General features: G+C 35.9%; 1 protein-coding gene and 1 long non-coding RNA gene across 5 annotated transcripts in view; one reads left to right on the plus strand and one right to left on the minus strand.

Moving 5' to 3' along the window:
* Nucleotides 1–12276, plus strand: part of LOC144377069 (uncharacterized) — a 91260-nt gene that overhangs the window by 62390 nt on the left and 16594 nt on the right. Inside the window, exon 3 of one of the 2 annotated variants that reach the window (XR_013437678.1) lies at nt 6370–6458. The exons of the other annotated variant lie outside the window; for it this stretch is intronic. This is a non-coding gene — a long non-coding RNA (uncharacterized LOC144377069). Of the gene's footprint in view, nt 1–6369; nt 6459–12276 lie in introns of those variants that run through there. 2 annotated transcript variants of the gene reach the window in all.
* The window catches only part of Bbox1 (gamma-butyrobetaine hydroxylase 1), a 65763-nt gene that overhangs the window by 13440 nt on the left and 40047 nt on the right, over nt 1–12276 (minus strand). The gene's annotated exons all lie outside the window — the stretch shown is intronic.

The raw sequence follows: 12276 nt of genomic DNA on the forward strand, positions 1-12276 counted from the left end.
TTCTACTTTCTAGTTGTTGTAAATAGTGCTAATGGAGCACAGAACATGTATATGCAAATACTTATTTGAGTTTTCAGTTTTTTGGATATGTACATAAGAATAGAATTCTGGGATCATACCATAATTCAGTGCTTAACAGTTTGAGGAACTGCCAAGTTGTTCTTCATAGCATCCATATCATTTTTATATTACAACTAGCAATGTGTGAGAGTCTCATTTTATCTATATCTTCACCTATACTTTTAATTTTCTTTATTAAAAAAAAATTGTTGCCAGGCATGGTGGCACCCACCTGAAATCCCAGTAACTTGAGAGGCTGAGGCAGGAGGATGGTGAGTTTGACGTCAGCCTCAGCCACTTAGTGAGATCCTTAGTCACTTAGTGAAACACCATCTCAAAATTAAAAATGAATGAATGAATGAATGAATAAACAAATAGGACTGGGATGTAGCTCAGTAGTAAAGCACTCCTAGTTTCAATCCTCAGTATCAGGGGATAAAAACTTATTATAATCTTTCTAATGGGTATGAAATTGCATCTCATTGTGGTTTTCATTTGCTTTTTCCTGATGAGTAAACATGTTGAGTATTTTTCATGTACTTCTTGGCCTTTTGTAGAGCTGTTTATTCAAGTCTTTGCATTTATTTTGGTACTGGGGATTGAGTCTTGGGGCACTTTGACACTGAGCTACATCCCCAGGCCTTTTCATTTCCTATTTTAAAACAAGGTGTCACCAAGTTGCCCAGGCTGGCCTCAAACTTGTGATCCTCCTGTCTCAGCTTCCTGAACATCTGAGATTACAGGTATGTGCAAACATGCCTAGCCCTTTGCTCATTTTTAAATTGAACTTTTTATTTAGTAGTAAGAGTTCTTTATGTAGCCTAGATATTGAACCCTATCAGACATGGGATTTGGGATTATTTTCACCTCTTCTGTGGGTGAGTTTTAATTTTTTTTAACTAATGTCCTTTGATGCCCCAAAGCTTTAAAATGTGATGAAATCCAATTTTTCTATTTTTGTTGTTGCTTATGTTTTTGATGTTGTATCTTTGAATTCATTGCCTATTTGATGTCATGGAGATTTTCCTCTAAGATTTTTATGATTTTAAATCTTATATTTCTGTTATGGATTCATTTTGAGTTAATTTTTGTATATGATGTGAAGCACAGTCCAGCTTTGTTCTCTTGCATGTGGATATTCAGCTGTCCCAGCACCAAGCTCCTATAGATGCCCTGTCCCAGTTACAATCCCTTCTCTCTTCTTCAAGGTAGCCACAGCTGTGACTTCTATTGTTGCAATTTCTTTGCACTTTCTTAGAGTTTTATCACCCGAATGTGCATCTCTCAACACAGCTTAAGCTTGCTCAGAAAACAACTGTTATACATTTTAAATCTCTTAATCTACAACTTTTCCTTCCAAGCTGTTCTTCCAAGTTATTGTTTGAAGATCAAAGGGAATTTGACCTATCGAGTGCCCCTGTCTGGACTTTGCTGGCTGCACACCCACAGTGATATTTGACAGTTTCTCCTGTCTTCTGTGTTCCTGAAGAATTGGCAGTTGGAAGCAGAGGCTTTGACAGACTCTATTCTCTCTCTTTGGTAAAACTGTAGGTGGTGCTTGTGTGTGTGTGTGTGTGTGTGTGTGTGTGTGTGTGTGTGTGTGTGTTTTCTAAAAGTTGTAATGTCTGCATTCCTTTTTGTGATGTTTGTACACGTTCATGCTCAAATTTTGAAGTACAAACTGATAATTTATTTTTATTTATCAGGTGGATTACTTTTAAAAATAACCTGCTTTTCTCTAACCTGCTATTTGGTGACACTATATAATGTCTTATATAAAGATGATTAGATAAAAACTCGATGCCATCTCTTTATTTACCATTTGTAATATAATCAATTTGCTTCCTACCATGCCAAATTTAACAATAAGTTCTTTAAAAGATAACATTATTGATAAACATGTATTAAAACTAAATTGAGTAATGTTTCATAAAATTGTGAATGTACTAAATGACACAGAACAGTCACGAATTAAGAAAAAAATCCCTAGTCTTAAAAGTATAAAAACTAGGGGCTGGGGATGTGGCTCAAGCGGTAGCGCGCTCGCCTGACATGTGTGCGGCCCGGGTTCGATCCTCAGCACCACATACCAACAAAGATGTTGTGTCCACCGAGAACTAAACAATAAAAAAACGTTAAAAATTCTCTCTCTCTCTCTCTCTCTCTCCTCTCTCACTCTCTCTTTAAAAAAAAAAAGTATAAAAACTAGGTAATTATAAAAATAACCAAGGGTTACTTGCAATTCCGTGGCAAGAAAAGTAAATCATTATTCAGACTTTGCAAGGTGTTTCTCTTTGAAGATTGAAACAATGGGTACTTGGGAAGAAGCTATGTTTCAAAATATAGCTTTAAAAGAGTTGCTACATAGATATGCCATTTTATTTCTGTATAATGTCTACTTATTAACTTATGTTTGTAGTTATCAAATCATTTTTGAATAAATATATTTAACAGATATGCTATTCCTGACGTGGATTCTGCATTAGCGATAGCACAAGGCAGCTGGGTGTAATCCCAGTGATTTGGGAATTGAGGCAAGAGGATCACAAGTTCAAGGTCAGCCTGGGTAACTTGGAAAGACCCTATCTCAGAATAAAATATAAAGAAGGATGGGGATGTAACCCAGTATGAGAACACTCCTGGGTTTAATCCCCAGTACTACAAAAGAAAAAAAAAAGAGAGAGAGAGACAACTTAAGGAAGAAAAAAGACAAATATATAATTACAAAATTTTAGAGATAAGCACTATAATGAAAGTAAGCCAAGGTAAAGAGAAGATGTGGGTATGGGGGGGTGCAGAGATGATGCTTTGGTAACTACATGGTAAATAGTTGACATTTTTTAAAAATGCGGAAACCCAAATATATTAAGAGAAGGAGAAATGTGAAATCCTGGGAGCTGTATGTTAGGCAGAGGAACCCTAAGTGAAAAGGAGCTGAGTTTGGAATGTGCCTGGCATGTCTGTGGGAAAGCAGGGAGAGTGTGGCTGCAGCAGAGCTGCCAGGGAATCCGGAGGGGGAAATTCATCAGATGCACCGGGGATGTCAGATCCTGAAGGGCTGGTGGACTAAGCTAAGGATTTGTGATGGAAGACTCCGAGTTTCTCCACTGTGAAAATTATACTGAGTAGTTGTTTTACAGAATTGCTTTGTTGTTGAGCGGGGAGGGGAGTAGATGATACTGGGAAAAAGATGCCAAAAAAGAGAGATGATGGTGACCAAGACTAGAGCAGAAGCCATCATAGGAAAGAATGGCCAGGTTTGAATTTTGAAGTTAGAATTAATAAGGTTCTTTTACGAATTGGATGTAGGATGAGAGGGAAATGGAGTCCAGAATGATGCCCAGGTTTTCAGCTTGAGGAACCAGATAGAGAGTGGTCCCATTTACTGAGATTCACTCTGCAAAAACACACCATCAGGTTGGAGGAATCCATTTCTATTCTTATTCTTTTTGCAGAGTTACAGGAGACAGAAATCAAGAACATCCTATCATAGGCAGTTTGATTCACGTAATTTAAATGACTTTATTTTGGTGCTTTAAAAAATTCTTTATTCACCAGAGATATGAAAATTTGTGTTTTATATGTATAATAAGAATTGTAATACATTCTGCTGTCATCTATATATGACATTGCCTATTTGATGTCATGGAGAATTTTCTCTAAGACTCTTCTATGAAAAAAAGAATTCATAGGTCCATGTATGTTATTGAAAAAAAATTCTTTATTCAGGCCAGGTGCAGTGGTGCATGCCTGTAATCCCAGCAGCTCCGGAAGCTGAGATAGGAGGATCTCGAGTTCTAAGCCAGCCTCAGTAAAAAGCAAGGTGCTAAACAACTCAGTGAGACCTCATCTCTAAATAAATACAAAATAGAGCTGGGGATGTGGCTCAGTGGTTGAGAACCCTTGAGTTCGATTCCCAGAACTAAAAAAAAACAAAAAACAAAAAAAAAACAAAACTTCATTCGCAGATGGACACATGATCCCCCTTGATTTTGGTGCTTTAGCTGTCCCATGCATGTCACCCAGGGGCAGGTCCCCTTGCCTAGTATTCCACCTATATCCTACAACCTGGCAAACCTCCTTAACCCTGCATGTTCACTCTGCCTTTCCCTGTCAGAGTTCATATTGATTCTCCATAATTCAAACATCCAATGCAAGTTCTAGGCTTGCCAACTATTGCCATACTTGAGTTTTCTGTTCTGATCCTGTTGATCTCATTTCACTGCTTGCCTTAAGCTTTTCTGCCTTTTCTCTTCTTAATTTCCTATCTACCTAGACCCACTAGTCAAAGCCCAGCTTAAGTGCCAACTCCTTCATAGTCTAGATTCTAGAAATTCAGTTTTTAAATTTAACCTGGACTAGCTTCAAATTGTCTTGGACAATTTATAATTTCTGAACTTCAATTTATATATTTGTATAGTGAAATAGTTATAAACTTCAAAGAGCTGCTATAGCAAATAGGCAAGGTCTATGTTTGACACATGAGATGCTCTTTAGGACTTTCTGACCTTTTTTCGTTTCCTGTTTACTTAACATTTACCTCTCACTCCTTGGGGCTCTCCATGTATGTTTATTTGACTCATTTATTGGAACTGAAGTTGTTTGGTGTTTTGTGACAATAGTTTCAATTTTAAAAGAGTTATCACTCTGATTCCATTTTGATGTATTATAACATAATTCTGCTTTGTCTTCTGAGTTTTAAATTCACTAAGTGCAAAACCAAGTTTTGCTCTTCTCCTGTTACCTAATCCAGTCCTTATGCTAAGACAGGGAACCAATAAATAGTGACAGAATGAGCATAAGAAGGAGCACAGGGTGACTTTTCTGAGCCTTCATTCTCCTAGGGTAAAGGGTAAGTGTAGGTTAAGGATGACCACAGGAGGGTGGGAAGAGATAAAACAATCAAGTTGACACCTTCCTCCTTCTTCCTCCAAGGACACAACCTAAAATGTCCTCCCACATATGGAACTGTTTTTCTTAATGAGCAAAAGTAGGGCTTCTTCCCTGTTCTCCAGGACTGAGAATGAAACTGGCTATTTTGTTCTGCTTTACTTATTTAAAATTAGAAAGGAAAACTCAGTATATGTTTCACCGAAGGTCAAATGGCCATCCATATGTGGCCATAAACTATAATGAGACTGAGTGGAGGGAAAGAGGAGTATATATAGCCAGTTGCAACCCATTTTAAGTAGGATTCAGGGAATCCATTATATTGCAGTGACTGTAGCCAAGAAATACATGTTCTCTATGAGGTTCATGCAATTTTATAGCCCATATAAAATACAGCTCTAGACTGTTGTCAACATTGGCATTTTTAGAATTACCAACATGTAGCAAAGGATTTAAGGAGATCAAAAACATAACTTCATCAAATTATAAAATGTATAATACCTTTTGACTAAGTCGCCAATGCTGTTGACAATATCAGCAGAGAATGACTATTCAGACTTTCTTTACAAAAGTGACAATGGTTTTGCATCAGTCCACCTACTTTCTTTTTCATGATTTTCCCTATGGTTAAGGATGGAGTTTTGCTATAGCTAAGAGCTGGCTGAGATTCAGGGCTCAGACTTCAGGCAGAGAACAGATATTTTCTTTGTTTGACTTTAATTGGCTTCTGCAGGGATGAGGCTTGGGACTTGGCTTCATCAGAACTCCCCTGGCCTCCTTAGATAATAGTTAGGAGATGATAAGTATTTTCCAGTCCTAGAGTGTCTTAGGCATAGTAGGAGATGTGTAGCCCAAAAGTCTGTGCTCACACAATCTGATACATCCTAGGAGGGGAGCTCACCAATTCCAACCATAAAACATTCTAATGGTTATAGCATCATCCAGTCTTCCTTTCTTTATCCTTATAGGAATTAATCATGGCAAACAGTATGATGTCGATTGTCTGTGACTCTTAAAAGTTTTCACTTATGCTTCCCAAATCTAAATCTCCAAGAAAATTCAGGAAAAATACAAAGTAAACACACATGATGCATTGACCTGTGTAGAAATTATTTTTAAAGCCTTCTTGTGGGGTCTTAATAAGATGATGCACATATACATCTGTCTCATTAGAGACAGATTCTAATTTTTTTCCCCACTTTTTTATGGTGCTGAGGATTGAACCCAAGGCCTTGTACATATAAGGCAAGCACTCTACCAACTGAGCTACATCCCTAGCCCTTTTCCCCCCACTCTTTAATTGGTACATTAGAGTTGTACATAATGATGAAATTTGTTGTTATGTATTTGTACATGCATACAATGTAAAAATATACTTTGGCCAATATCACTCCCCAGCACTTTCTAATGTTGTTCTAGGTAAAGCAAGAACCCAAGAAGATGACCTAGAATTGCCATTGTTAGAGCAGTTTTAAAACTGAAGAGACAACTCAATTATGACATCAAAATCCAGTGGTATAGACTTGGTTGCTATTGTGTTAATGTGGTAATTGCATGTTTTATTTGCAAGTATTCCTGCTTTAACTAAAGATGCCTGAGTGGTTCTTGTCATTCACAACATTTTATTAGAACATTTGCTTTTGTTTTTGAATAGTGACATTTCTTTCTTCAAGAATTCTATTAAAACCTCTTGTACTTTATTGATTTTTAGAGAATATGTTGTTGGGTTGTCTTGAATGCTAATCTACTAGATTTACCCAAACACAGATGTCTGGTCATAGATATTCATAATATCAATAATGTTTTGGGACAAATTTGAATTCTTCAGTGCTTATGGAATATTTTAATATTGTTTTTACTGGATTTTTTTCTTTATGTCTTTGGTGATAGAGTTTACAGTCTTATGGTTATGATTTGCACTTGGAAAATGATGTCGAATTAATTTGTAAACTTTTTTTGTAATAAATTTTATGTGACAAGATACTCTATGTGTTCAAACCTGGATTTATTATTACCAGCAAACACAACCTCCAATGAACCTACTGCAAACTCTTATCAGATTATGCAAGATTCCTTATTTTGAAGATTGTTATTCCATTGGATCCAAAACAAAATGTCCATATGCTATTTTTAAAGTTCAAAATGGATGGTTCTCTAGCTAAAGTTTTAAAAAGAATTTTAAAGCTACATGTGGAAAGAAATATTATATTGCAGACTATAGTTGTAACATTCACATCTGAACTACTAGATATAGTCAATCACTCATCAGAGCTCCAGGTATCTATTTTTCCATTATCATGTATTATATACCTACAATGAGCTAGAAACTGGGGATCCAGAAATAAATAGAAGACGCAGTGATTGCACTATCCAAAAATTACTTGGAAATCTACTTGGAAGACAAATTGATGTGATTTATCTTCCCAAGCAAAAGAACCAAGTGTCCTACGAATGAAGAAATAAAGAATAAATGGAGTTCTGAAGATGGAGTAGCTTTACCTTGATAGGAGAAATAAAAAGTAGGAAGGCCCACTACCTCTGAGAGCAAATGAGAGAAGTCCAATAGTGTGTGGTCAGGGTTTGCTCTATGACTATTCTTGGCTTCTGTTCAAATTTCTGGTTTCTTGTTGTGTTATAAAATCTTACAAAACATCTCATTACTTTAGGGAATTGGGTTCAAACATTTTCTTTATCTGGTAGTATTTAACCCACTGCCAAAATGTGTTGATTGAAGACATGCATGCTATAATTGTAAATTGCATTTTTTTACATTATTTTAAAACTATAAGCTTAGTCAATGTTATATTTTGAGTATATGGAAGTCAAACATAATTTTTTCTATCAATAATTGTTATCGTGTTCATTCTAAGGAAGTATTTTAGATTTTTGTTGTTGTTGTTTTTATATCAGTACATGGCAAAATTTCTAGAGTCCTGTTTTAAAAGGTTCCAGTTCTCCTTAAATTAGAGATAATATTTTACATTGATTCATATCTGAAAAATAAAGACTTTATACAATTTTAGGCTGAGAGTTAGTATCCTCAAATAAAAGGTACAAACACAAAAATAACCTTTCTGATATTTAGTGTTGCTCTTAATCAACCCATTAAATGAATGTTGAAATCTTCATGAAACAAAGGTTTGATGTAAAGAAGGGGGATTCTGGGATTATGGGAGTGATATACTTTTTTACATCTCTCTGAATTCCTCCTGCAGAATATTTAGAATGAAAAATTAAAAACTCATGAACAATATCTAAACCAAAATTTGGTGACAAGATACTCCCATCACCCCAAAATTAAAGTGGATAGAGATAAACCTTCCAAAGTCACAAGACCTAAGTGAGATCAGCAACGATACAAAAAGAAACAGAAGGAAGCACTGGGGTACAAGACATATCTAAAACATTCTCAAATCACTCACAGATGTTCACTAGTAAGTTCAGTAGAGCAATTTGAGGATGGTAAGTAAATGCATTGGGGTGGGGTGGGGAGGATTTCTACATTCCAGTATAGCTGAGTACGGGAGGTCCAGGGTTAGAGATCTGGGCCTTATGAATTCTAGAAACTAACCAAACAAATCTTTTTTTTCATAGCAAGTCTTTTTTTCTGAGGGAAAAAAACCAAAAACCCTCCATACTGATAAATGCATTGTCAATAAATATGAAACAAAAAGAAGGGCCAGATAAACATGAAGGAGAGGAAATCAGGTCTCAGAAAGTTATAGTTTTGAAAAAGAGCTTAAAATCATAGGTTTAAAAAAGTTTCTGAATCATATCTGCCTTTAATAGTAAAAAAAAAAGAAAACTAATTTCATGTAAAATTAACAATCAAATGTAATTAAACCTTAAAATTAAAAAAAATTTTAAGAATAAAACAAATAAGTAAAAAAATAGCATATTTACTGACAGTATCTGTCACAAGGCCATACACCTCAGAAGATGATAAATATTTTAGTTTTCCAATTTCTATTTTCTACTTATCACTACTTCTAATGAATTCAAAAGTCCTTAATGAAATATTACAGTATATAAAGAATAACATACATCAGAATTAAAGACTTAAATTTAGGGTGATAAGTCAGGAAAGAAAAGAATCATTAAACATTAAACAAACAAAGACTGAACAAGAAGGAATGTATGATCAAATAAGCATACCTTACCTTTCAGGTAAGGCTGAAAGAGGATCTAGATGTTGTCCTAACTAACTCCATTTTTTGCCTTTCTAACTTGTTCTTCTTCTAGATACTTCCCAGTTTATCTCAAATGTTGGGAATATCAAGCCCTTTGGTCTTACACCTTATGATGGAAACAAGGCTGCTCTCTCCCCCTCCTAAACTTGTTTTAGTTTGGATGTGAGATGTCCCATAAACATTCCTGGGTTAATGCAAGAATGTTTGGAGGTAAAAATGATTGGGTTGTGAGAGCTGTAACCTAATCAGTCTGTCCTAGGATAAAAGGATTGACTGTGTGGTAACTGTAGACAAGTAGGGCATGGCTGGAGGAGGTGGGTCCCTGCAGATGTGCCCTGGTAGGGTTGTTTTTCCCAGCAGCCCCTTCTCAGCAGCCTGGCTCTACTTCCTGGCCAGTGGAACAGCTTTCTTCCATCCCACCCTTCCTTCATGATGTTCTGGCTCATCTTGGGCCCAGAGCTAAGGAGTTGGTCCACCATGAATTGAACCTCTAACACTGTGAGCTAAAATGAATTGTTTTTCCTCTAAGTTATTTTGATGGGGTGTTTTGGTCACAGGGATGAAAAGCTGACGAACACAGAGTGGGAGCACTCATTTCATTACAGGAAACATCCTCAAGCAATAATAATTTCCCGGGTGCCAACAGGCTCTCATAGAATCAGACCTCAGATAATGATCAACCAGACGACAGTGTGACCACGACTCCTGGACTATGCATATTTCTTGACCCCTGCTTTTGTCCTTCCCCTATGCAATCCTGAAGCTTTTGTCAGGACCCAAAAGACAGGGCTTAGAATGCTGGTTCTCCTGTTTCTTCCCATTGTGGCCACACTAAATAAATTCCTTTCTTTCTTCACCACCACTTTTGTCTGTCTGATTGGTCTTTCAAGGTGGTAGATGGCAAAATCTGGGCTACTGGGACCTCCAAAGTCAGGTCTCCAGCCTAGGATTTTTTTAGTACAAATGTCCTTTTTTAACCAGGAGATAAAAAAGAGAAAATTTTAAATAAAAAAAAAAGAGAGAGATAAAATGGATCTGAGAAAAAGTAACAAGAAGACAGGCAAAGGAGATGACTTAATATATTCATAGTAAGGGTTCTCGAAAAGAACAGAACAATCACTAAAAAGAGGACAAATGCTGAAAACTACAATTCAAGAAAAGTTTCTTGAAATTTAAAAAAAAAATTGAAACTGCACAAATAAATTGCCTAAGAGCAATCAAAAAGACATAGTCTGTAAGATAAATACACTTTAAAGAAAAAAATCTATTCATCATCCAGGTAAAAATGTCAAATTACTCAAAAGGAAAGGAAAATTAGATTACCAATAAACCATACCGACATAAGACCCTGTGAGTCAAGAGTTCTATATTTAGCCAAGTCCAATTTCAAGTATAAAGACAGACCTTAATCTGCTGTCAACATGTAAGGAGTCAGGGAATGCTGTTCCCATGAGAACTTCCTGAGAAATTTGCAAGAGAATGGGCTTTAGACAATCAAAATAAATACAGATTAATTGACACAGGATTTCTGCTGAGCAGTAAACATATTTACTTAAACTAGTTATAAGGGTTCAAAAAGATACAAAAATTACAAAGTAGGGAAACTAAACTGTAGTGCTGAGAGATGCACATGTGGGTGATAATACTCTAAATTAGGAAGGTGTGAAATACCACAAAATTCAGGAAAGTCATTACATTTGAAGGGAAATAAAGTTTGGTTTTGGTAGGGACAGATGGATGGGTTTGGGGATGGCTGGCAATGTTGCATTTCTTGATCTGGGTGGTGTTTGCCCTTTGTAGGTAGATGGATGGAGTTAGAGAAGATAATGCTAATTGAGGTTAGCCATTCCCAAAAAAACCAAATGCCGAATATTTTCTCTGATATAAGGAGGCTGATTCATAGTGGGGTAAGGAGGGGGAACATGGGAGGAACAGACGAACTCTAGATAAGGCAGAGGGGTTAGACGGGAAGAGGGGGCATGGGGTAATTAATGATGGTGGAATGTGATGATCATTATTATCCAAAGTACAGGTATGTAGACACAAATTGGTGTGAATATACTATGTATACAACCAGAGATATGAAAAACTGTGCTCTCTATGTGTAATAAGAATTGTAATGCATTCCACTGGCATATATGAGTAAATAAAAAAAGAGTGTCTGCCTTATAATAGTTAAGCTATGCATTTGTGTTGTGTGATTTTCCCTGTACTATATTACATTTTGCCAATAGAAGTCATGGTAATAGAGAATAGAATGGTGTTTACCTTGAATTAGAGGTGGAAGAAAAGGAGAAATACTAGTTTAAAAGCACAAACCTTCTCTTATGAATATTAAAGACCTTATGTAAAACATGGTGACTATAGTTAATATTCTTAAAATATAGTTAATAATAGTGTATACTTGAAATTTGCTAAGAGAGTAATGTAGACACACACATAAGAGAAAGACTTCAGCCTGTTGAGTCATGTAACCCTAGGATATAATCAGGTTTTCCTGATTCTTCTGCCTCATGATAAAAAGGAAATAATGATTCTTTCTTTTTTTTGATTTAAGTTTTTAAATTTGTTTTAATTAGTGATATATGACAGTAGAATTCATTTATGCACTTTGATATATCATACATAAAATGGGATATAATTTCCCATTTTTCTGAGTGTACATGTTGCAGAATCATATTGGTCATTGCAGTCACATATATACATACAATAATAATGTCTGTTTCATTCTACTATCTTTTCTATCCCCACATCCCCTCTCTTTCCCTCCCATCACTTCCCTCTAAGGTGACTCTATTCTTCCCTAGTTTCCCCTGTCCTATTGTGAATTAGCATCTGTATATTAGAGAAAACATTTGGCCTTTGGTTTTGTGGGATTGGCTTATTTCGCTTAGCATGATATTCTCCAACTCCAACCATTTACTGGCAAATGCCATAATTCACTCTTCTTTAAAGCTGAGTAATATTCCATTGAGTATATATACCACATTTTCTTTATCCATTCATCTATTGAGGGACACCTAGGTTGGTTCCATAGTCTAGCTATTGTGCATTGAGCTGCTATAAAGATTGATGTGGCTACATTACTATAGTATGCTGATTTTAAGTCCTTTGGGTATAAACCAAGGAGTGGGAT

The sequence above is a fragment of the Ictidomys tridecemlineatus genome, chromosome 4 (assembly GCF_052094955.1).
Source record: "Ictidomys tridecemlineatus isolate mIctTri1 chromosome 4, mIctTri1.hap1, whole genome shotgun sequence".
NCBI lineage: Eukaryota > Metazoa > Chordata > Mammalia > Rodentia > Sciuridae > Ictidomys > Ictidomys tridecemlineatus.